We start from the raw sequence: 23,923 nt of genomic DNA, 5'->3' as shown, positions 1-23,923 counted from the left end.
CTGGTTTTAATTAAACATTTTTATATCATCCCATTTAATTGCCTCTCTTAAAATATCAATTATATTCAAAAATTTCAGTGGCTACCCTAAACTTACAATTAATCATTTTTTCCTTTCTTTCTCTTTCATGCTTCTTTCCTTCATTGTCACTTTCTTTTTCTTCTTTTTTTTCTTCTTTCCCTCCCTCTTGCTCTCTTCCTTGTTTTCCTCTCCCTTTCCTTCTTTCTTTCTGTTTTGTCTTCTTTCTTGCTTGGTTGCTTGCTTTCTTGTGTTCTTTCCCCTCCTCCCTCCAACTTCCCCTTCTCTTTTTCTCTCTTTCTCTCCCTCACTCTTTTTTCTTTCTGTCGTAGGGTTTTCCAAGGCTAGACTTTATTTCCATCTATTGTGACATTGCTGTCATTCATGTTATTTAACCATATGCTATTATTAACGTAAACACATATTTATCCCTTAGATTAATTAAAATAAAAATAAAATTTTTTGTTTTGCTTTCATTGATTTATTCTGCAGTACTATTTCTTTCTATATGTAGTTTCGAGTTTCTGACCTATATCTGTTTCTTTCTACCCAGAGAACTTATTTTGGCATTGTTTATAGGACAAGTCTGTTGACAAGTCTGTCTCAGAGTTTTTTGATAAAATCCTTTTTTCTTCTTCACTTCACTGAATATTCTAGATTGGTGGGGCTTTTTGTTTTTGTTTTGTTTTGTTAACACTCTGTTAGTCTGCTCAGACTGCCATAACAAAACACCATCAACTTGGGGACTTAAACGACAGCAATTTATTTTTCTGATAGTTTTAAAGGCTAGAAATCTAAAGTCAAGGTTCTGGCTGATTTGGTTTCCAGTGAGGACTCTTCCTGGTTGGCAGATGGCCTTCTTCTCATTGTGTCCTCCTGTACTCTTTCCTCAGTGCATGCAGGTGGGAGCTCTACTTTCTCTTTTTATGAAGACACTAATCCTACCAGGTCAAGTCCTTCCTTTTATGGCCTCATTTTACTTTAATTACTTCCTTAAAGGCCCCACCTACAAATACATCTATACTGGGAGTTACCACTGCAGTATATGAATTTGGTTGGGACACAAATATTCATTCTATAAAGCATACTTCAAGTCTTTCACTCTTCTCTCTTCTTATTTGGGTGGGTTCTAATGAGCAGTCCACTTTAATTCTCACCCTGTTTCTACATAGAAAGGTCCCATTTGCCTCCTGTATCTTTCAACATTATCTTTGTCTTTAACTTTCTAAAGTTGTTTGGCTTTGGTATTTATACTACTTGGTGTCCTCTAAACTTTCTAGATCTGTGGTTTTGTATCAGTCATTCATTTTGAAAAGCTCTCAGCCATTATTCCTTGAAATATTTTCTTTTCTCCATTATCTATTTTCCTTCTTTTATTCTGATTATGCATATGTTAGCAACTTTTGCAAAATGTCCCAGTTTCTGGATGTTCTATGTGGGTTATGTTTTTATATATATTTTTTCTCTTTGTATTTCATTTTGGGAAGTTTCCACTGACATACTTTCAGCGCTACTGATTCTTTCTTCACCTGTGGACAGCATTCTATGTCCACTCTTTTTGTCCATCTTGTTCCACTCTTTTTTTATTTCTAGCATTTCCTTTTGATTCTCATAGTTTTCGTCTCTCTTAATGTATTACTCATATGTTCTTTCTTGCACATTGTCTTCTTTTAAATTAGACCTCTTAACATATAAATCTTAGTTATTTTAAATTTCAAGTTTAATAATTCCAACATCTATGTCATATCTGCAGCCTATTTTTATGCTTTATTTATTCAGACTGGGAAGTTTGAGGGGAAATCTTGTTGGTGTTAATTTGTGTAGTGGAATGCCTTGAAAATATTAGAGTCAAAAGAAGTTGTTGAATTTCACTTTCATCAGCAAATGAATTCTGTGACTCAATTTCTTCTCTTTATACATCCCTACACAAAAGACTGAATGAACTTATATTTTTATGATGTTCTAAAAGTCTCTTACTGTTTAATAAAGTAGTTAGCCCCTGTGTTCTCTTTCTCTCCAAAAGGATTCTGGAGAAACCTCAGCCTTGACTCTAACAGTGACAGATACCAAATAGCAAACTGTCCTGTATTTTTCTTGTGCTCAGTGGCTGTTTCTATGAAGCACAAATGCATTTCTGAGCCTGTCTCTCCTTAGCTTATTATTCACATATTCACAGATATTAGAAGGTCAATGCCACAAAAAGTAGACCCACATGTAACAACTTCATCTGTAAAAGCAGTCTCCATGGAACACAACTATGCAAGACTCAATGTGAATATTAGCTGAGGGGCATTTGTTACTCACAAAAAGCCACAGGGATCACATAAGGGAGCCCAGACATAAACTTAAACTCTGTGCTAACATAAAATGGAAGGAAAGCCATGGGAAAAAAATAGGATCCATCACTTATACTGCACTCTGTATTGTCTGGGTAGTTATGATCATTTATTAGTTATTCTTCACAACACACCTGTGAGAAACAGAATTGGGCTCGTGCAGAGGGAGGAGTGCAGTTCTTGAATTAAGCACTGTAGCTTTTTTGTTTATTTTCCATCCCACCTGCAAGAATCCCCAAATAAGTATGGCTCTTTGATGATGGGAGAGCATGGATTAAAAAAAAGAGAGGGATTTTCTGCTCAAAGCTTTCATTTAGTAACAGGAATTCTCCTTCCAAAATATCAAGAATGCACATGTGACTATGGCCTATGGGAATTAAGGATGTTTTCATTCAAGTGTTTTTGAATGTGAAAAATTGATGTTTCTTTTATTCCCAGTGGTCTAAACTCTCTAGGTGGATACAATTAAATAAACTTTCAAGGTGAGACAGCGTTGAGTTCAACAATTATTTGGCTAACGAGAACACTGTAGAACGTCAGGGTCATTCAGCTAAAGTTTTGCTTGAGAAAATAGTTCCAATTCTTCATTTTCTTTTCTTGGTAAAACACTATCCAAATCTGTAAACAAGGTATGTTGTATGAGTGTCTGTGAGTGACACAAAATTTTGTTTCATATTGAAGACTGAGCCTAGAAGTGGCCATTCCAGAGAACTATGCCACCTGTTTCCAAATGAGACTTGATCTGCAGAACCAGGAAATAACAGCTTCTTGGAAGAGGGCCAGAGGCAGAGCAAATTCTACAAGCTGTGGATTGAATGAAGGGCTTTATAAGTAATTTTAAATTTTTTAGAACAAAAAGCTGTCCATCCCAATTTGGGATGTATTCTGATTCAAAGGCAAATCAACTGTGAATATGGGCCTTGAAATATTCTCTTAGAGCTTAGCCAGTGAACACATGCTCCTGAAGCAAGACACACAATTCCCAGAATTTAGCCTTCAAACAGTGTGGTACAGTCGTCCGTTCAGAACACCAAGTACTTTCTAGTTTTGTAATTCATTTCTTGTACGTGGTGAAATAAGTTATTTATTACGTCTAACATTACACTTGGCTTCCTCATCTTCCAAGTGGGGTGATGATAGCACCGATTACAGAGAGTTGTTCTAAGATTCAAATGACACAACAGAACAGTGTATTTCCTACTCCATTACTATATTAAATGCTCCTATAGTTCTAGCAGCAGCAGCAGCAGCATTACTGTTGCCATCTTGCCTGGATGAATTGGCTTGTAAAAGCATCACATGCCTTGTGGTACTTTGGATGCGCTTCATTAGATCAGAACTGGAACAGCTGGGAAGTTGGTATTTTGATCCCCTTTCCTCCCTCCCTGAGGATCTTTCTCTTTTATCCTGGGTCTCTCTCTTGGAGAAGAGACCACCTCTAATAAGTTGCCTATACCTTATTATAAATAATTCTTCCAGCATATTTACATTCTGAAAAAAAGAGTCGATTCTCAGAGGCTGTTTCTTTCCCTTTTCCCATCCACCCAGTGCACACAGCAGAAGCTCAGATACACAGTTATCAAAGAGCAGGGAAGTGTTCAGAGTCCCCCAAACCACACAAGGTGGACAAACACAAATGGCACATACCTGTAGGGTAAATTCTGCATAGTATATTTGCTGGCTGTTGCTATATTTGCTTCTAAAAGAAAGATTTCAAGTGAAAATTTTGTTAGAGACCCATATGTTCATTAATTTCTATATCCTTCAAGTAAGTTTAAATAAAACCACATGTCTACTGAAAATATTTTTAATCAATATTATCCCCATAAAATACTTCCAATTAAGGAAAAACATTGGTGAAAGCCAATATGTTAAGCATGAGAACAGCTTTGGAAGCACTTTTGTGGAAATTGATCTATTCTTGGACCTGTGTACTTCTTTGACTTTATATAAAGTCTTCAGTGTTTGGGTAGCTCAAAGACTGCCACCATATCAACCTGATACGAAAAAGAAAAAGTTATGGAAGCACAGTTATCTCACAATTGAATTAATTTAAATGCTAAAACAATTGGTACCTATCTTAGTTACTTCTCTCTCATTGCTGAGAAAAAATACCCAACACCCAAAGTTAGAGGGGAAGGGGCTATTTAGCTTACAGTTTGTAGAGGTTTCAGTCCATAATTGGCTGGCTCCAAGGTGTGGTGGCAGAGGGGCAACAGTTTATGGTGGCCAGAGACAGCAAAACAACAAGAGAGTTTAACAGTGACTTTCTGCCCCTTTTATCTTACTCAGACTACCAGGATAAGGGCGGTGCCAAACGAGTCACTCACATGTAGTGGTTTAGTAATCACATGCCCTTAATCCTAGCATCGCACATTCCAGATTTAGCTACCTTTGAAAAAGACTGCATGAGGCTTTGAGGGGACATCTAGACACAAGCCACAACAATACCCTATATTATATGCTCATTCTACTTAGACTTTGAAAATATTGTTTTGATAGCTTGAAAAGAAAAGAATGCTTTGGAAGTTGTTGCTAATTGGACAGACATTTTTGTCCAATTTCATTCGTAGCTTAATAATTTTTAATGGCCCTAAATGCTTCAAATTGGAGAAAGTTTCTGTGGATCTGAGTGATGTAAATCTTCACAAAGCCATGCACAAAATAAACTCAGGTCTCTCTGGAAGAGGTCTTCTGTGGTTGTTGAAATGTAGGGTATATTTCTGGATACTTTTTGATGTAAAAATATCTAAACTTTTAATTTTAAGCCAATTATTTTCTGAACAATTCTGCACATGTTGGTTAATATATTGACATTATCCATCTTGAATTACATCTTAGTTTATTCAAATAATTCATTCCTCTATGAAGTTGGGATTCTTACAGGAAGAAACTGATAGTTACATGGAGTTGTTCTGATCCTTTTGAGCACTGAAAATCTGTCAGAGTCTTCCCTTGGACTCTGTAACTAAGTGTAACTCAGTGTAACAAAGTCTAAGCCTTTCTGATGAGTAAAACGACCCCTTTAGGACACTTTGGGTGAAGTTAAAAAAAAAAGTTGACAAATCCACTCTCTTTTCCTGAAAACACAAAAGGGAATCTTTTGGATTAAATGGAAAAGTTTACAGTGTAACATGGCAAAACACCAGGGCATTATTCATCTGGTCTACTGGTCCATTTCTTCAATGTCTTGACTAAATTAGTCCAAAAGGATTCCCCAGAACCCAGGCTGTTCCTGTAAATATAGTTGAAACAAAGATCTATTACTTTGATTATCTTTAGTTTTATTGTTTGTCTGTATGGGGAATTTTGAAGATGCTTTAATGTAATCTTCATCAGCATCAGATCCATGAAGGACTCCATTACTGGTTACAAATATAGGTTAAGCATCCCTAATCCCAACATCCAAAATCCAAAATCTGAAACTTCATGAGTGCTGACAGATGTGATGTCAGAAGCGGAAGATTCCATACCATGAAACTGTGTTTCATGTACAAAACTATTCAAAATTTTTGTATAAAATTGCCATCAGGCTATTGTAAAAGGTACATATGAAATAGAAATGAGTTTGTGTTTAGACTTGGATCTTATCTCAATATATGTCATTATGTATACACAAAAAGTCTAAAATCTAAAAAAATGAAATATGAAATACTTCTGGTCTCAAGTATTTTGGATAAGAGATACTCAGTCTGTGCCACTGCAGCTAATATCATAACTGGGAAAGAGTGGCTAGCATGTGGGAAAGATAGATGTAGCCATCTATTCCCTTCTCATCTAAAGTGTAGGCATGTATCATGATATTGTACAGATGTGCTGGGAAGGTGACATTTTAGTCCCTTGCTATACCCAAGTAGCCTCATCCATTTGTTCCATATATTATATTTAAAACTTTGATTTTTATGTATCCTGTAATGTGAAAAAAATTAGGAAGGATCGCTTTCAGTGACTGGTTCTCGATATATAGCATGTAGCAAAATGCCCCTGAGCCTCAGATTTTCAGGTACTGGAACTCTGGGGCTGAGAGTTTGCATTTCTAGTAAGTGTCCAGGTGACACTCTTGCTGCTGGTCCAGGCAACACACTTCAAGAATGTTGCTTTAGATGTTCTTAGAAACAAATGTAAACAGTGAGATAGGAGAGGCAGACAGGACAGTCCAAGTATCTGAGTCACATCTCACTTTATCCTACACCATTAGGGTAGGATTCAAAAAGAGACAACTCTTACATGACTTCTTCAAACCTCCAACCCTGGAAATCATATGACCTGTGTGCTTCCACTGATTCCTGTATTTCTCATATCAATTTTTTCCTATGTCATATTTTAGAAATCTATTTTCCATCCTTAAGGACATAGCATAGGACTCTTCTTTACTCAAATCCCCTCATGGTTTTTCAAAACTGAAATCCACTTAATGACAAATCTGAAACCTTATTTAGACTGACCAATGGTCCCAGTTTGCCCAGGACTGCAGGACATTTTTCAGAACAGAAGACTTTCAGTGTTAATACCAGGAAATTCCTGGGCAAACAGGGATCAGTTGATCACCTCACTGAGTATTCTGCCCAAATTCTGGTCACCTCAAAACTTAATGAGCATGTACTTTTGTCATCTAAGTAATTTACAATGCAATAAAATTATACCTATGTCAAGAGTGCACAAGATTTTCTTTAGTCTCTAGATTCAATATCTATAATTCAATAACTGAATAAATAATTGTAGTCTTTTTTCTAATATCTCTTACCTTTATGTTATTTTTGTATTAGGAAAAAATGATCTGTTATCTTTAATAGGAGCCATCTGAGAGGGAAGAAAATTATGCTACCAATTTCCTGTGCATTTGGTGGGAAGAAGATCTTTGACTACACAGCCTTTTAAAGACAAATCTGAAGCACTAAATTAACCCTGACCTATAGCCAAAATTAGCTGCTGAAACTCACATGTTTGGGAGTAAACAAAACCATTTATTTCTGAAGTCTTTCCATCTCATCTCTCTCTTCTGGGAGATTAATTCCATGAACTTTTCTAAACTAGTATGATTTGCCAGCAGCAGAAAATGTGTAACGAATTAATTATAGATGTATGTTAAATTACTTTCATTACTATCCCTGGTTTAGGGACAGGCTCTCGTAAGTGGAATGACTGATCAAAGAGTTTTTTGATCCATTCCTATGGCAATCTACAGCTATTTTTGTTCTGTTTGTAAGGCTGTTCTCAGAGAAGATATGAAACCAAGCCCTGACTTGGGTTGTTAGCAGATTCCTGAGGAAGGAACATGGCTGGTCCAATGTAAGATACACAAATCTGAATGTAGATGTCACCTCCTGCTATAGCTTGGAACTGGAATGTCCTCCAAAAGCTCAAGTTTTAAAGGTTTGGTCCTCAGCTTAGTGTTATTGGGAGTTAGTGGAACGTTTAAGAGGTAAGGTAAAATGCAAAGTTTGACATCATTCAATACATCTCCTTGAAAAGGACTTCAGGATCCACATATTTTCCTCTTTCTCTCTCTCCTTTCTGCATCCTTGGCCCATGAGGCTGAACAATTTGCTATATAACATGCCCCTGTCATGAAGTGCTGCTCCCTCACCTAAGCAGTCCTAAAAACAATGGTTCTTCTGCCCAACTGTGGATTGAAACCTCTAAAATGGTAAACCAAACTAAACTATTTTCTTCATAAGTTGATTATCTTAGTTATTTTTTACAGTAATGGAAAGCTGATTAATGTACTTTCCTTCACTTCAGGTTCATAACCCTGGATTTCAGATATCACAAAAACACCAACATTTTTTCCGTCTTTGAGCAACCCTTCTGTCTTCAGTTCTCATTGCTTCTTTTGAAGTCTCAGTGAATCTGTGGGAATTCCTGAGATGGTTCATATGCATTCACAAGCTCCCATTTCTTCTGCTGGGCCCTCCTAGTTGTTGCTACTTGTTGGTTCTTAGTCTGAGACACTTGAATTTGTTTTACTTCCTAACTAAAGGAACATTAGCTCTTTATCAGCTAAGCCAAGCCTGGAATTCACAGGCGATACATAGAATCTTAACCCCTGAGTGTGGGACCTTGTATACTTCAATATACTTATCCCTCTATTGAGAGACTGGGTAAACAAATGCACAATGGCCTGCACATATATAAAAATAGAACTTTGATCTGCAGTCTGCAACACCAAGCCAGGAAACCAAACCACAACTTCTGCAGCAGTTGGCCCCAAAACATTAGTAGTTAATACTCAGCAGTGCCTTAGTCCATTTTCTGTTGCCATAACTGAATACCACAGACCAGGTAATTGATAAAGAGAACAAATCCATGTCTTACAGTTTGGGTACCTAGGGAAGCCAAGAGCATGGCACCTGGGAGTGTAAGGGACAGGGAAAGGGGACTACCAGAACCCCTGCAGTGAGTCCTGGTCTCCTGTGAGCCATGACAACACAAGGCAAATTAATGAATAAAGACAGGAAATGAGACTTAAAGAAGAAGCTGAGCTTTGGGCCTGATCAATGCTGCTCTGGGCAGCAAAGACAAAGATACCCTGAGGAGCTTGCCACACCTGTATTCGGTATATCAGAAGTAACAGGTGACTCCGAGGGCAGGGATAATCCTAGGACAATGAGGAACTTATGCTGATGAAGATACTAGGTTGATGAGGAACATATGTTGTTTAGGAATTTGTCCCTCCCCAGGTGAATCCTTTAATTTACTACTTGGTTCTCAAGGATCTCAAGGATTTGAGAACTATTTGGATCTCAAGGTTCTCAAGAATTTTGATTTTCAAGATGTCTTCAGCTAATGTAATCCTACGCTGGAGTGTCAGGGCATCACAGGACCATTGAGGTCTTAGCTGTGATCAGAGGCAAAAATGGAGTTATGTCTTGACATGCCATAGCCAGCCTGTAGGCAGGAAAACTAGACCTAATCATAATTTAATTTTGAAATTATTTTTCCTCAAAATTATTTAGAATTGCTCCTGGAATAGGAATACTTTCTCACCACATGATAGCCTGGCACATAGTGTCACATGGTGAGACAGAGCCAGCGTACTTGCTCAGGTCTCTCTCTTCTTATAAAGTCACTAATGCAATCATGGAGCCCCAAACCAATCCCTGGGCTTCCTGCTTCTTGTCAGGCCACCTTCAACCTCCCAGTGCCAATACTCTTTGATAAGTGCAAGTAGAAGCCTCCTTATTTTACCCTGTAAAGCCTCCCATTCTGGAGCCCACTTTTCAGTCTCTGTCAAACTTTGATGGTGCTCACTCCTTTGTGTACAAGCTTGGACTAAATCACATGTTTAAACTCACTTGGGTGGTCTTTGTCCATACAATGTTTACTTCTATTTTCAAAACAGGGATTTGGAAGCAAAAACAGAGCCAGAAGGGACCTGGAGATCAATTACAAGAGTGCTGGGTACTGAACTCCTATGAGAGAGGTTCTGGGTGTCCTGTCAGGGGCTTGGAGATGGTCACATGAGCATCTAGGCTCTGCTCACTGCACACCCATCATATGGTTTACATATGATGACTTCGTGGAAGCTTAGAAGAGACAGCTTCACAACTAAAACAAGATTGTAAAACTGCAAAAGTATAATTTTCAAAATGGAAAAATGCATAAATCTCAAGTAAATATAAAACAAATGTGTGTTGAATATTTTATTCAATTTATTGAGTAATAAAGAGCCATTGAGATATTAAAACCAGTCCAAAGAATTTTGAAAGAGGCAGATGTTTATAGGCAATGTTAAGATACTTGGATTGGATACAAAATGGGAAAATGTTCAAGAAAACCATAATTGTCACCACTGCGGGCTTTGTCTTACTAGACAGAAATTATTTGCATCTCTATAGGACAAAATCTATAAATTAATCTCTGCTCCTACATAGTTGTAAAATAGCCCAATGAATAAAAAATCAAGCCCAGTGCTGCACTCATAGAACATCTAGTAATCCTTCAACCTATTTCTAAGTTTCAGATACTTGTTCTGATAAAACCTTGCACAAATGAGAAAACTAGAGTTCCGGGAATTTCTGTAAATGACTCAAAGTCATAGGGGTCCTTAGTACTGAGACTGGAATCCAAACCAAAGACTGTCTGTGGTAGAAACCAATGCGTTCCTTCTTCCTGGCTACATCCTATTCCATGCAGAGGGCCTAGTCAGGGCCTTCCTCTGTCCTTTGTGGCTCTCACTCTGTCTGTGGGGGCACATGCAGCCTCCTTCTGTAGATATCAATATTGGGGGAGTGCCTGAAGTTAAAGTCCCTGGGAGGATCTTCAAATAGTGATGGAGAAGTGTGGGAGGATACTTAGTACTTATACCTCAACTTCTTTCTCCTGCAGTGAGACTTGGCTGAGGCTTGGGCCTCAGATAGTTTCCAGCCAAAATAAGCTTCAGTTGCTCTCAGAAGTAGCCTGATTCTGAAGGTGCACTTCAAGATTTCCTCATTCCCTGACTATTCCCTATTCCCTCATCCTATGTCCCAGGATCACCTCCCCAGGAAGTTACTTGCACCCAGGTTCTTAGGTGAAGGCTGCCTTCAGAGGAACCACAATCAAGACAGAAGAAGCTGGTGTGGAAAGATGGTTCCACATCCTAGTGGGACTGATCAAAGCCTCCACTCTCTGTAATGGTTTGAAGGAAACACAAATATAATCAGATAGGAAAATGACAGATGTTGCTGAGAATGCAACTTGTCAAGAGAGATCCTTTTTCATAAATCTTTTGTCATCAAATTACATAGCCTTCCTTGTTAGAGTTTTGGAAGTAGGTATTGTTACAGATTTGTCTCTCTTTGTGTGTGTGCATGTGTGTGTGTGTGTGTGTGTGTGTGTGTGTAAGTAAAATCCTTTAGTCCTCTAAATACTCAGAATATTCATATTTCCAGATAGGAGAAATTTAATTAACCCTTGATGATTGCCCATTTCACTCATAGCTTGAAAGCAAATAGTTTAAAATGTAAGATATGAAAGATAATAAATCAAACCTTCATAAGCAATGTAAAGTATTTTATGAACCCTTTGATAAAATATATTTCAGAAGAAGACATAAATAATACTAAAGTCATAAGGAAAGGAAGCAAAAGCAGAGATAGAAAAGTATTTAGTGACTAAAATTACAATTTCAGAATTATATCTTAAGTAAAATATTGATAATGGTGACTAGTAGTGAGAAAAATGGGGCTAAAACAAACAGTTCCTCAAATGCCTCTGGTGAGAATTTGTCCCTTCTTGATGATGAATATACACTAATTTCATTCAGATGTGTCATATATGATGTCTAATATGAGATCCTTCTTCCAACAATAGCTACTGTCCAGTGATCAAATAGTGAAACCAATTAGGAAATACAAAATTCACTTGTAATGTGTATGAAAATGAATGTGCGTATACTATGTAGAGAATATACTCATTTTAGGAAGCACCTAATAAAAAGAATAGCAACCTCCTTGATTAAACTCTTCAAAAGTAAAACTTTATCATATACATTTCATAATATTATGTTTGTTTAAATATACATTAAAATAAACATATTCCTATGCATTTAAATAAAAATAGAATTTTGATCAAAATATGTTGGTTAATATCGTGAGTTTTTTTGCTTATGATGGTATGCATGTTTTTCTATGTCATTAAGAATTTATTGGAAGCAATCTATAGTTGAATTCTTAATATCTCATGGTATTTATATCTCATAATTTATTTAACCTCTCCCATCACTGGACATTGGTGGTAATTACAAATTTCGGCTTTTAGATAATGTTGCACTTATACTTATTCTTTTAAAAATCTATTGATTTCTTATGGTAAGTAGAATTTTCTGAAACATTGTAATGATCATTTTAAAACTACTGCCAAACATTACTAACTTGTTCATTTATATAATTTACATATTCCTGTCAGTAACATATGACAGTTACCACTAAAATACATCCTTAACATTAACATTTTTAGACTTTTCTTTCTTTAATTTTTAAATTTAGAAAGATTTTCTTGTTGGTGAATATTAATTTATTTATGTCATCTGACCATTTTTCTTTATAGTTTTAAGAGTTCTATATATTCTCATAATATTAACCCTTTGTCTTCATTTAGCAAGTATTTATTGAGCAACTACTTTATGCCAAGCTTTATTTTAGGGACCAGAGACATGATATTGAACAAAATATAAATTATTTCTTTCCTCTCAGAGCTAACAGTCTGCCTTTTCTCTTTTGTCACAGAGTTTACAGTCTGTAGGAGCAGCCAGCTGAATAGTGTGTTTATAGGAGAAGTACAAGGTGCTATGGAAATGTAAGCAAAAATCACTGTCCAAAAGTTAATATAAAAGGCCTGGCATTGCTTATCCTTTAAAAAGTTCTGCTTGGCCCTTGGATTTTATGAGGGTTTCAGCATTCCTTGACAATGGCTCATTGTGTCAAAAGTACTTGTTAAAAATGATGCAGTTTATTATTGGACACTTGCTTTCCTTTTGGGAGTCTGGAACATTGATACACACCAGACAGAGGTTTCCTAAATGACCAGTCCCCAGTAAAAACCCTGAGTACTGAGTCTCTAATGAGCTTTCCTAGTAGAGAAATAGAAAAGAACAAGTCTAAAGCAAGACTGAAACCCAGCAAGGCAAACATTAAATCCTGTAGCTCCATGTTCAGCATCTGGATTATGTGGTAGAAAGATATGAGCACCAGAGGTTATAACTAGCCCCACCCAATGGCTTTGCTGTTTGCAGTGCACAAGACCTCTCTCTTGGGCTGGATTTCTCACTGTCTGCAAATTTCCTGAGCAGACATTCCATGTTCCTGGTATTTCTGACTTCCTGGGGTCTCCAGTGCACCTTAGGCTTTACTTCTACAGCTTCATACACTCACCTCTCAAGAGCTCCTCATCTGGCCTTCCAGGCCTTCCTTTGAATAGGTGGAAGCTTCCATGACCCTTTAACTCTTTCATTCTGCATACTTGAAAAACAAGCATCACATGCACAACACAAAAGTCTGCTGCCAGCTCCACCACTACCTAAGCCCCTTTGGATCATGGCTGCAGTGACCTCTGAGCACCTGGATGGCTGATCACTGTAAACCAGGGGAACTAATTCTCTAGGTGGCCCTTCTCTGAAGCCAGACACTCTCTTCTTATTTTTTGCACACTTCAGCCAGCAATGGGTAAGGTCTTACTAACTCTTAAGATGCACTAAAGGCATCTTTTATCTTGTCCCAGGTCAAAGTATTTGGTTTCTTTTTAATGGTATAAATCTCTTCAGCATCTGTACCTCCTTTGGCCCCAAATCTACACATTTTTTTCAAGCCCAAGTTTAAATTCAGTTTTTCAAATCTTTCTGCTTTGCTTTGTGCCTCCAATTCTCACTATAAATCTGGCTAAAAGGAGCCAGCAATACCCATGCTACAGCCAGAATATTAAGCTGCCTTCAAATTTCCTCTGCTAGATCAATTAGTTCTCTACTTTTAAATTCAGCCTGACACAAAGTCTTACTTAGCACAGGGACAAAATATGGATGATTTTCTTTTTTGCCATTGTGTAATACTCACAGCCTCTAGTCCAGTTCTACATAGTGTCCTCACTTTCATCTGAAACATCCTGAACCTGACCTTTATTGTCTGAATTGCTATTAGCATTCTGATCTTCTCAGCTCCAAAGAGAATCACCAATTAGGCTCTATTTGTAGCACTTTCAGCTTGCTCTAGCCTGCTTCTCCAAGTCTTTTTCAAACTCTTTCTATAAATCAATTCCAAAGGTTTCTAAACCACATGGTCATATAGTGACAGCAACATCCTCACTTTTCTGGTATCAATTTTCTGTATCAGTCAGCTTTTCCATTGCAGGGACAGAACACTCACAACTTAAAGGAGAAGCGATTTAATTTGACCATATTTTCAGAGGCTTGAGTCCACTGTTGGTGAGCTCCAAATTAGGGACATGGTGACAGAAGAGCAAAGCTGAAGCAAAACTGCTCATTTCATGGTCCCAAGAAGCAAAAAACAGGGGAAGAGTGCCCCCAAAAGACATGCCCTCCAAAGGCACATCCCCAGTGACTGCTTCAACTGGGCTCCACATCCTAATAGCATATTCAACTATTAACACTAGTATATTAGGACATCTGAAGAATTAAGACATTAGTTAGAGAGCCACAATAGTTGGGAAAATTAATGGTAGGTCAAACATTGCTCTCTACTAACAAAGTTTTAAGGCAAGACTTGAAAGGATCACATGGTTCAAACCACCATAAGTATGTCTCAAAACAAAGCTGGAAAATAATTTTAAGGGGAAAATTCCAGCACTCAACAAGCTGAAAGTCACAATGCCTGGCATCCAATCAAAAAATGACCAAACTGGCAAAAAAAAGCCACGAAATGTAATCCGTAGTGAGGAGAAAATCAAAACTCATCTAAACCTTACCAAAATGAAAGAATTAATACTCATGGATCATAAAATGGTTATTTAAGTGCTTGATATGTTCAAGAAGCTAGAGGAAAAATAGAATACACCAAGTAACATCAAAGTCATAAAAAGGACTTGAACTAAAGTTTTAGAGATTCAAAATCCAACAAGGATTTATGATAAAAAAAAAAACCCTACAAAAAATTGAAATAGATGGTCTACCTCAATCTGATAAAAGCCAACTATGAAAAACCAACAGCCACTCCACCGCCATCCCAAGCTCCTAGGGCAGAGAAGGTGAGCCATGTGGGAGCCAGAAGCACCACCCCACCCCGTGGAAATGAGAAGACATGTAAACAAGTCTCAAAAACAGACTTCTGGATCACCTACAGCAACCCCAAAGGAAAACGATATGAAATAATCTGATACTCATCCACCTGGACTCTCTGAACTGGCAACAAAAGAGGATCTGGGAAAAATGAAATCAGAAATAATTACTCAGATAACAGTAAAGATTTTGTTCATGGTGCAAGACATGATTAATAAATCTAGAGAGGACACAGATAAAGAAATAGAGCATCTGAGGAACATGAAGGAATCTCAACATAGGAAACAAATGGAATCCATAAAACAGATAGAAACAGATTTCCAGGAGATTAAAAACTCCATCGAAAGTCTGCACAGCAGAATGAACCAATGTGAGGATAGAATTTCACATATAGAAGAAAAGATTGCAATTAGTGACCAGGAAAAGAAAAATTGCTTCAAAATTGTAAAGGAACACGAGAAATCAATCCAGCAGCTGCTAGATGATGCAAAGAAGAACAACATAAGACTGATTGGAGTCAATGAAGAAAGAGGAGAGAGTGCAGATGACATAAAAAAACTCTTCACAGAAATGATGGCAGAAAACTTCCCAAGGAGGGGAAAAGAACTTGACATACAGATAAGTGAGGCATATAGGACTCCAAATAGCCTTGATCAAAAAAAATCTGCACATAGGCATGTAACAGTTAGGATTCCAGAAATTCAACAGAAGAACAAAATTCTACAAGCAGTGAGAGAAAAGAAACAAATCACATACAAAGGAAAGCCCAACAGAATCACAGCACACTTCTCAATGCAAACCCTCAAGGCAAGAAGAGCTTGGAGTGATGTATTTTAAGCCCTAAAGGAAAACAGCCTCCAACCCAGATTGATGTACCCTGCAAAACTATCTTTCAAAATTGATGGAGAAATAAGATACTTTCATGATAAAGAGCACCTCAGGAACTTCATGAATATCAAACCGGCACTCCAAAAAATTTTAGACAATACCCTAGGAAAAGATAATGAGGATCACAACCCCAGGAAACCCAGCAGAATGAATCCACTGGGTGTGACAAATTAAACGCAAAGGGGGAGAATCCAACAAAAAGAAAAAGTCATGACAAGGCTTTTAAAACTTTTAACTTCATCTCCCTGATGAGTGTATAATTCAGTCTTATTATTGTATTGATGAGTATTTTTCTGATTCTAGTGTTGCACACCTTTCCTTGTGTTGTGCTGGCTATTTATCATCTTCTTATGTCTACATTTTAATTAGGTTTTCTATTAATGAGCTCTAAGAATTCTTTATATATTCTGGTCATAGGTTATATGCATTGTAAATATGGTCTGTTTAAGGACTACTTTTCATTTTAATGATGTCATTTAAAGTTCTAAATTTTGATGGAATCTCATTTATCAGTTTTTTTCTTTTATACATCATGTCTTTTGTATACTAGGTAGTTTTGCCTACCCTGAATTCATAAACATTTTCCCTTATAATTTCTTCTTAAAGTTTTGTACTTTTAGGCTTTCATGTTTAGGTTCATAGATCCCTTCAAGTTATTTTCATGTATGGAAATAAAGGGTTGAGGTTAATTTTTATATATGGATACCAGGTGTTCTAGTGCCATTTGCTGAAAACACTATCTCTTCCTCGGCTCTTTAATTGAGTTTATATTTCATAAAATGCTAATGTTCAATAATCTTTCAAAACTCAGTGGACCATATATGTGTGGTTCTATTTCTAGATTCTCTGTTTTATTCAAATGATCTATATATCTTTCTTTTCACCAACACTGCCTTGATTACTGTAGCTTTAGAAGTTTTAAAATTAGGTACTAAACATCTTCCAACACTGTTTTTGTTTTTTTGTTTTGTTTTGTTTTAACTTTTCTAGGTCCTTTGTACTCCTACATAACTTTTAAATTTCAGTATCCAATTCTTCATTTATAGCAAGTATACACAGACCTAAATTTTTATATATACCTTGTGTTTTCTAATCCTGCTAAATTCAAGTACAAGTTCTAGGGGCTTCTAGAGATTTCTTAGTATTTTCTCTGTAGATGATCATTTCATCTACATATAAAGATTTTGCTTCTACCTTGCCAATCCTATCCTAATTGTGTCATTTTATTGCCAGACTATTTTGGTGGGGCCTAGGTTTCAAAGTTTAATGGACAGATAAAGAGTAAGCATATCTGTCCTTGTTCCCCACCTTAAGGAGAAAGCATTGTATCTTCTCCATTCACATAAGGCATTCTCCCTGGAAGTATAGAGTACATGTCTTTAATCTGTTGAGAAGGTCTAGTCTGCTGATAGCTTTTACCATGAACAGCTGTAGAATTTAGTCCAATACTTTTTCTCCAACTAGTGACAGGGTCATATGGCTTTTTCCTTTCCTCTGTTAAAATGATGACTTTTGGGGGTGGATCTTCCAATGCTGAACCAACACTGCCATCCCTATAACAAAACCACTTTCTACATACTGCCAGATCTGACTTCTAATAGTTTGTTTTGTTAAACAAATTTCTATCTATGTTCATACTTTTTTCTTCTGTTATCTTTATCCAGTTTTAGGATTAGCACAATGTTGAGTTCCTAAAATGAGGGGAGAAGTGTTCCTTCTTTTTTCTGCTTTAATTGTTTGATATAATTCATCAGTTAAAATGTATATGAGCCTGCTCTTGTCATATAGGTAGGTTTTTCAAGCTAGGAATATACTTTCCATAATAGGTGCTATTCCAATTTTATATTTCCTCCAGAGTTAGTTTCATTAATTTGTCTTCCAAGGTACTTCTTAGAAGTTGTCAAATTTATTTCAAAACATTTTTGAAATATGCTTTCTATGTCCTTTTAAATTCTGTAAAATCTGTGGTAATGTCTCCTAGATCTTGATATTGTAATTGTAAAAATGTATAACTGATATTGTGTAACAGGAAGTAAAGGTCTAAAGGAGCAGGGGAAGTAGGAGGGGTAGGGGAAAGGAAAAAAGGGAAAAGAAAAAATATGAGAAAAGGAAAAAAATGGAAAAGTCTTGCAAATAGGGAAGGGTGGAGGGGGTGAAGGGAGAGCAAGAGAAGGGGTAAAAAAAGAGAACCAAGAAACTCATGTAATGGTACAAGATCCCAATGATGTATGTAACTATTTTATACCAAAAATGTACCAATAAACTTAATGGGGCAAAAAACCCCAACAGACAATATCATAGTAAATGGTCAAAAACTGAAATCTTTCAAACTAAAATCAGGAACAAGACAAGGATATCCACTATCACCACTCCTGTTCAATATAGTTTTGGAAACATTCGCCACAGCAATTGGACAAGGGAAAGGAATAAAGATAGGAAATGAAGAAGTCAACTTGTCATTATTTGCAGATGACATGATGCTCTATATAGAAGACGCCAAGAACTCCACCAAAAGTCTTCTAGACTTCATAACCAAATTCAGTCAAGTAGCTGGATACAAGGTCAACACAAAAAAATCAATAGCTTTTCTCTACACGAACAACAGACTCACTGAGAAATAGGGCAAACAATTCCTTTCACAACAGCATCCCAGAAACTGAAATACCTAGGAATCAACCTAACAAAAGAAATCAAAGACCTCTTCTCTGAAAACTATAGCACTCTGAAAAGGGAGATTGAATATGAAATCAGAAAATGGAAAAACATCCCTTGCTCCTGGGTAGGAAGAATCAACAGAGTCAAAATGGCCATACTTCCCAAACTGCTATATAGATTCAATGCAATCTCAATTGAAACTCCAGCAGTATATTTCATGGACCTCAAGAAAACAATCCAAAACTTCATTTGGAATAAGACGAGACCTAGAATAGCAAAAGCAATTCTAGGTAACAGAGACATGGCAGGGGGTATCACAATCCCTGACTTGAAACTATGCTAGAAAGCACGGTGATAAAAAACAAACAAACAAAAAAAAAACCAGCATGGTACTGGCAAAGAAACAGACCTGAGGACCAGTGGAACAGATTAGAAGATGCAGAAACAACTCCAGACACACTCAGCCATCTCATCTTCAACAAAGGAGCCAAACATCCTCACTGGAGGAAAGATAGCCTCTTTAATCAATGGTGCTGGAAAAATTTCAACTTGCCAAAAGATTAAAACTAGTCCTATACCTCTCACCATTCACTAAACTAAAATCAAAATGGATTAAAGATCTAAATATTAAAACAGAAACACTGAATCAGCTGGAACAGAGGTTAGGTAGAACTCTTGAAGACATTGGTGTAGGAAAACATTTTATGAGCAAAACCTCAGTTGCCCGTGAACTAGCACAAACAATCAACAAGTGGGATCTCTTCTTATTAAAAAGCTTCTGCATAGCAAGAGAAACGACCAAGAGTGTGAAAAGACAACTCACAATGTGGGAAAAAATTTTCACCTGCTCTTCCTCAGACAAAGGTCTACTACCTAGAATCTATAAAGAACTTAAGAAAAGCAGACCTCCCAAATTTAAAGACCCAATCCAAAAGTGGGCATCTGAAATGAACAGACATTTCTCAGACAAAAAAGTAGAAATAGCAAGTAAACATATGAAAAAATGTTTAACATCACTGGTCATTCGAGAGATGCAAATGAAAAGAATGCTGACATTCCACTTCACTCCAGAAAGAATGGCTGCTATCATAAAATCAACCAATAAGAAATGCTGGCAGGGCTATGGGGAAAGAGGAACCCTGCTGCACTGCTGGTGCGAGGGTAGACTGGTGCAACCACTGTGGAAATCAGTACAGAGATACCTCAAAGAACTAGGATTGGAGGTCCCATTTGACCCAGCTTTTCCCCTGCTGGGGATCTTCCCCAAAGAATTAAAAGAATCATACCACAGTGATACATGTGCGCCCATGTTCATAGCCGCACAATTTGTAATAGCTAAAACTTGAAAGCAGCCCAATTGCCCCTCAACTGGAGACCAGATAAAGAAAATGTAGGGGGTTTTATATATATGTAATGGAGTACTACTCAGCCATAAAAAAATAGAAATTAGAGACATTTATAAATTTAGCTAAATGGATGCACATTGAGGCCATACTCTTAGGTGAAATAAACAAGACACACATGTGTAAATACTAAATAATTTCTCTAGTGTGAGAAAGTGAAAGTGTAAATAAGGGCCAAAAGATATAATAGTTAATGTGAAATAGGAAGAAAAGGGGCAAAGGGGAAGAGGTAGTGGGAGGGCTAGGGGAAAGGAAAGAAGGGAATGGAATTAATATGAGAAAATGAAAAAATAAAAACAAAGTCTTTGTAAATAGGGAGGGATAGAGGGGTTGAAGGGAGGGCAGGGGAATGGGAAAAAAACAAGAGCCAAGAGAGATTATATAAAGGTACAAATTTCCAATGATGAATGTCATTATATTTTATACCTAAAATGTACCAATAAAATTAATTTAAAAAGAAAGTTTTAGAGATTAAAATTCAATATTTGAGATGAAAAATACATTATGTAAAAATAATTACACATTAGATACTGACAAAGGAAAGATTAGTGAGCTCAAAAACATAAGAAATAAAAAATATCCAAAATAAATCATGGAGAGAGAAACAGCATAAAGGTTAAAAGGGGGATCAATGAACTGTAGGAAATTTAAATCAGCCAAATGTATGTGTAAATAGAATTCCAAAATGAGAGGATAGAAATATAAAACATAATTTTGTAAAACTTTAAACAATCTATCATCTACCATGAGAGGTATAGATAACTACCACTGAGACAAGTTTTGGCCAATGAAAAACAAAAAATGAGCAGAAGCCATTAGAAATTTCCTTTCTCATTCTTTGTTGTATTGAATTCTTGTTGAATACAGATGTCCCTCAACTATAATGGGGTTATATCTTACTATATACACAGTAAGTTGGAAATGCATGTAATGACTTTAATCTACTAGTCATCAAAGCTTAGCCACACAGTACACTGTACAGTATTACTGTTCATCCTCATGATCTCATAGCTGATTGGGAACTCTGCCTCCAAGCCCTCTGCCCAGCATCATAAGAGAATATCATACCACATATTGGCTCTAGCCCAGTCCATCAAAATTTAACATTTGAAGTACAGTTTCCACTGAATGCATATGGCTTCATACTAGTGTAAGGTTGAATAATGGTAAATGCAAGTATTATAAATCTAGCACAACTTGTATTCTCAACAAGCATTCAAAAGAGGATCTACTAGAGCAAATGACCTTCTTTGTCTCTTTATACCCTCTGAAGCTACAGGCAGGGGAGTAATGCATCACTTTGTACCTGCTTTTCATCCTGCTCTGACTCAACTTTTTCCTCACTCCCACTTTCCTGGAGTTGCACATCCTTTAAAATCACTAGCATTTAGGTATTGCCATCAGACTATAGTTTTAAAGAAGCCTCAACTAATGGTGCAATACAGGAAGGGAAAGTGTTTGGTTTTGGTAGAATGGTGTTAAGGCAATTTTCCTCTGATTGCTTCTGTTTTTCTTGTCAAGAAGATAATGAGATGGGGAATTGAAGGCTTGACAAAAAAAAAAAAGTATATGGCGTAAGTCCTGTGTAAAATGGGCATGGATAGACTAAAACTAATACTGAAAATAAGATTGTTGGAGAAAATGCACAAGCTATTTGAAGTCAGTAAACACAAATACATATCGGCTCCAGTTTGCACAATGGTGTCTAGTCCTTCTCAGAAGTCTAAGTATGGCAAAGATGAACACTGGACTAGTCTAAATTTAGATGGAACTGGTCATTCCAGTGAAAGGGAAAGTCAGGGCCAATAGGTCAGTGTTAAGAATATTTACAAGACAGGAGAGAGAGAGAGAGAGAGAGACAGAGAGATCCTGAGATGGACAGTGAAATGTGAAAGAAATTAAGACAGGAGGCTCGGAGAGGAACTAGAAAGGAATGTAGCAAACTAAATTACTGAAAGAAAAGAAAACATTTTTTAAAACAGAGGTTGTAATTTGAAGGCAGAATGTCTGAATTTACAGTGTCAGCAGTGTAAAATTTTGCTGACAAACAAGGGTGTAGCTACAAATGGGTAGATAAAATGATCTAAAAACAATGACAGGAAAAGTCACTGGCAATGTCAAAAAAACTAGATAGTAAAGGAAAAACCGGAAAATTAGAGCCAACTGTTTAAAACATTTTATTGATCTTGTTTGTTTTCATATTCTTTAACTGATTTGGTTATCTCGAGGACTAATTTGACAGATTTTCTTTACTACTTTACCTTCCACGTATCATAAATACTAACGAGTTTAAAACAAAAAAGCATATTTAGTTACATAGAAGTGAAATTTATAGAAGAAAGGAGAAGGAACATCTTTGTTGGCAGAGAAGGGAGAGTCAGGTAAAAGCTGAGAAAAGTTGAAAGAGTCATGCACCCTGTTAAACTTTTTATTTTATTTATTTATTTATTTATTTATTTATTTATTTATTTTTGGTACCGGGGATCAAACTCAAGTCCTTGTGCTTGCAAAGCAGGCAGCAGAACCACTGAGCTAAATTCCTGGCCCATAAACTTTTTAAAGCTTTTATTTTCCTCATATATAAAATAAAAGCAGTACTTCTTATCTCAGTAAGTTGTTTTGAAAATTAGTCAAATGAAATTAATTATGAAACATTTGCCATTTGAAAAGAACTTATATGTGTTAGTTTTCTATTACTAAAATAGTCAGTTTAAAAAGAGGAGAGGTTTATTTTGTTTCACAGTTTTGAAGGTTTCAGTCTATGGTCGGTTGGCCTTTTGCTCTGGGGCTTATTATGGCAGGACTGCCTGGTAGAAAAAGCTTATTATTTCATGGTGGCCAGGATGCAAAGAGAGACAAGGAGAAGAACCAGGGTTTTAATATCTCCTTCAAGGGCATGCCCCAGTGGCCTTAAAGTTTCCACTACCTCCCAGTAGTCCCACGGGCTGGCAACCAAAATGCATGAGCCTTTGGAAGACATTCAGGATCCAAACTAGAACATTATATGAACCCACAGATGCAAATGAATTTCAACCAACTTCTGTTAGTATTATCTTATATTAATTGTAAGTTTTAATGGTGTAAGTTTTAATTTAAGTTTTAATAATGGTGGATTCTGAAAGATCATAAGCTGTTTTTTGTAATACTGAGGCACAGAAAGAATAATTTTTGAAATAAATTGCCCCTGGTAAGTATGCTTCATGGCAGACTGTTATAAGATATGTCAGACTTAGCTGTTTAATATTTCTGAGATTGTTTTATTTTACAAAACCTTTCTGCAAGTAATATGAACCAATTTAAACTTCATACCTTTCAGAGTTTTGTGTAATAGATAATTTCTGGAGATTCTCTCCCTGCAAGTCTGTTTTAAAAGCCCACTAAAATATAAATGATGCTATTTAAATTAAAAGTCCATTGGTGAAAGCTTTTGTTTCTAGTGAAGAGAGAATAAATATCTACAAACCCCAGAATGACTACTACCAAAGCACAAAGAATTTCAACAGCATAGTGATAGAGGCTGAGAAGTGAAGTGAGTTAAATCAGTCCTCAGTACCCATGGGAATAGGTTCAAAGAACCCCTTCTAATTCCAAAATTCAAGAATGTTCAAGTCCTTAGTAGAAAATGGTACTGCATATGTGTATGGCATATGCCCAGCTTCCTATATACTTTAATTCATGTCTGTATTACTTATAATACCAATGCAAGGTAAATTATATGTTAATAGCTGCTACAATGTATTGTATAGAGCAGTAATGGCAAACCTTTTAGAGCTTTCAATGATAACAGCCCACTGTGACACACATGCCATAGGTTTGCCACCATGAGTTTAGGGAATAGTAAGAAAAAGGGTCTACATATGTTCAGAGTGTGCACAACTTTTTTCTAGGTGTTAGATATGGACTCTCAGAATCAGGGG

At 36.6% G+C, this 23,923-nt stretch overlaps 1 long non-coding RNA gene across 3 annotated transcripts in view; it reads right to left on the bottom strand.

Annotated features, from left to right (window-relative positions):
• LOC147826353 (uncharacterized) overlaps positions 1 to 4,642 on the bottom strand; it is a 38,271-nt gene extending 33,629 nt beyond the window's left edge. For all 3 annotated transcript variants that reach the window (XR_015439247.1, XR_015439249.1, XR_015439248.1), the window contains exons 1-2: positions 4,511 to 4,642; positions 4,002 to 4,053 (exon numbers count right to left, since the gene is read on the bottom strand). This is a non-coding gene — a long non-coding RNA (uncharacterized LOC147826353). The remainder of the gene's footprint in view (positions 1 to 4,001; positions 4,054 to 4,510) is intronic.
• Between the last annotated feature and the right edge of the window lie 19,281 nt (positions 4,643 to 23,923).

Source organism: Heterocephalus glaber, unplaced genomic scaffold (assembly GCF_053883595.1).
Source record: "Heterocephalus glaber isolate CG9 unplaced genomic scaffold, H.glaber_assembly_v1.0 deba00001472, whole genome shotgun sequence".
Taxonomy (NCBI): domain Eukaryota; kingdom Metazoa; phylum Chordata; class Mammalia; order Rodentia; family Bathyergidae; genus Heterocephalus; species Heterocephalus glaber.
This window is presented reverse-complemented; position numbering and strand designations above follow the sequence as displayed.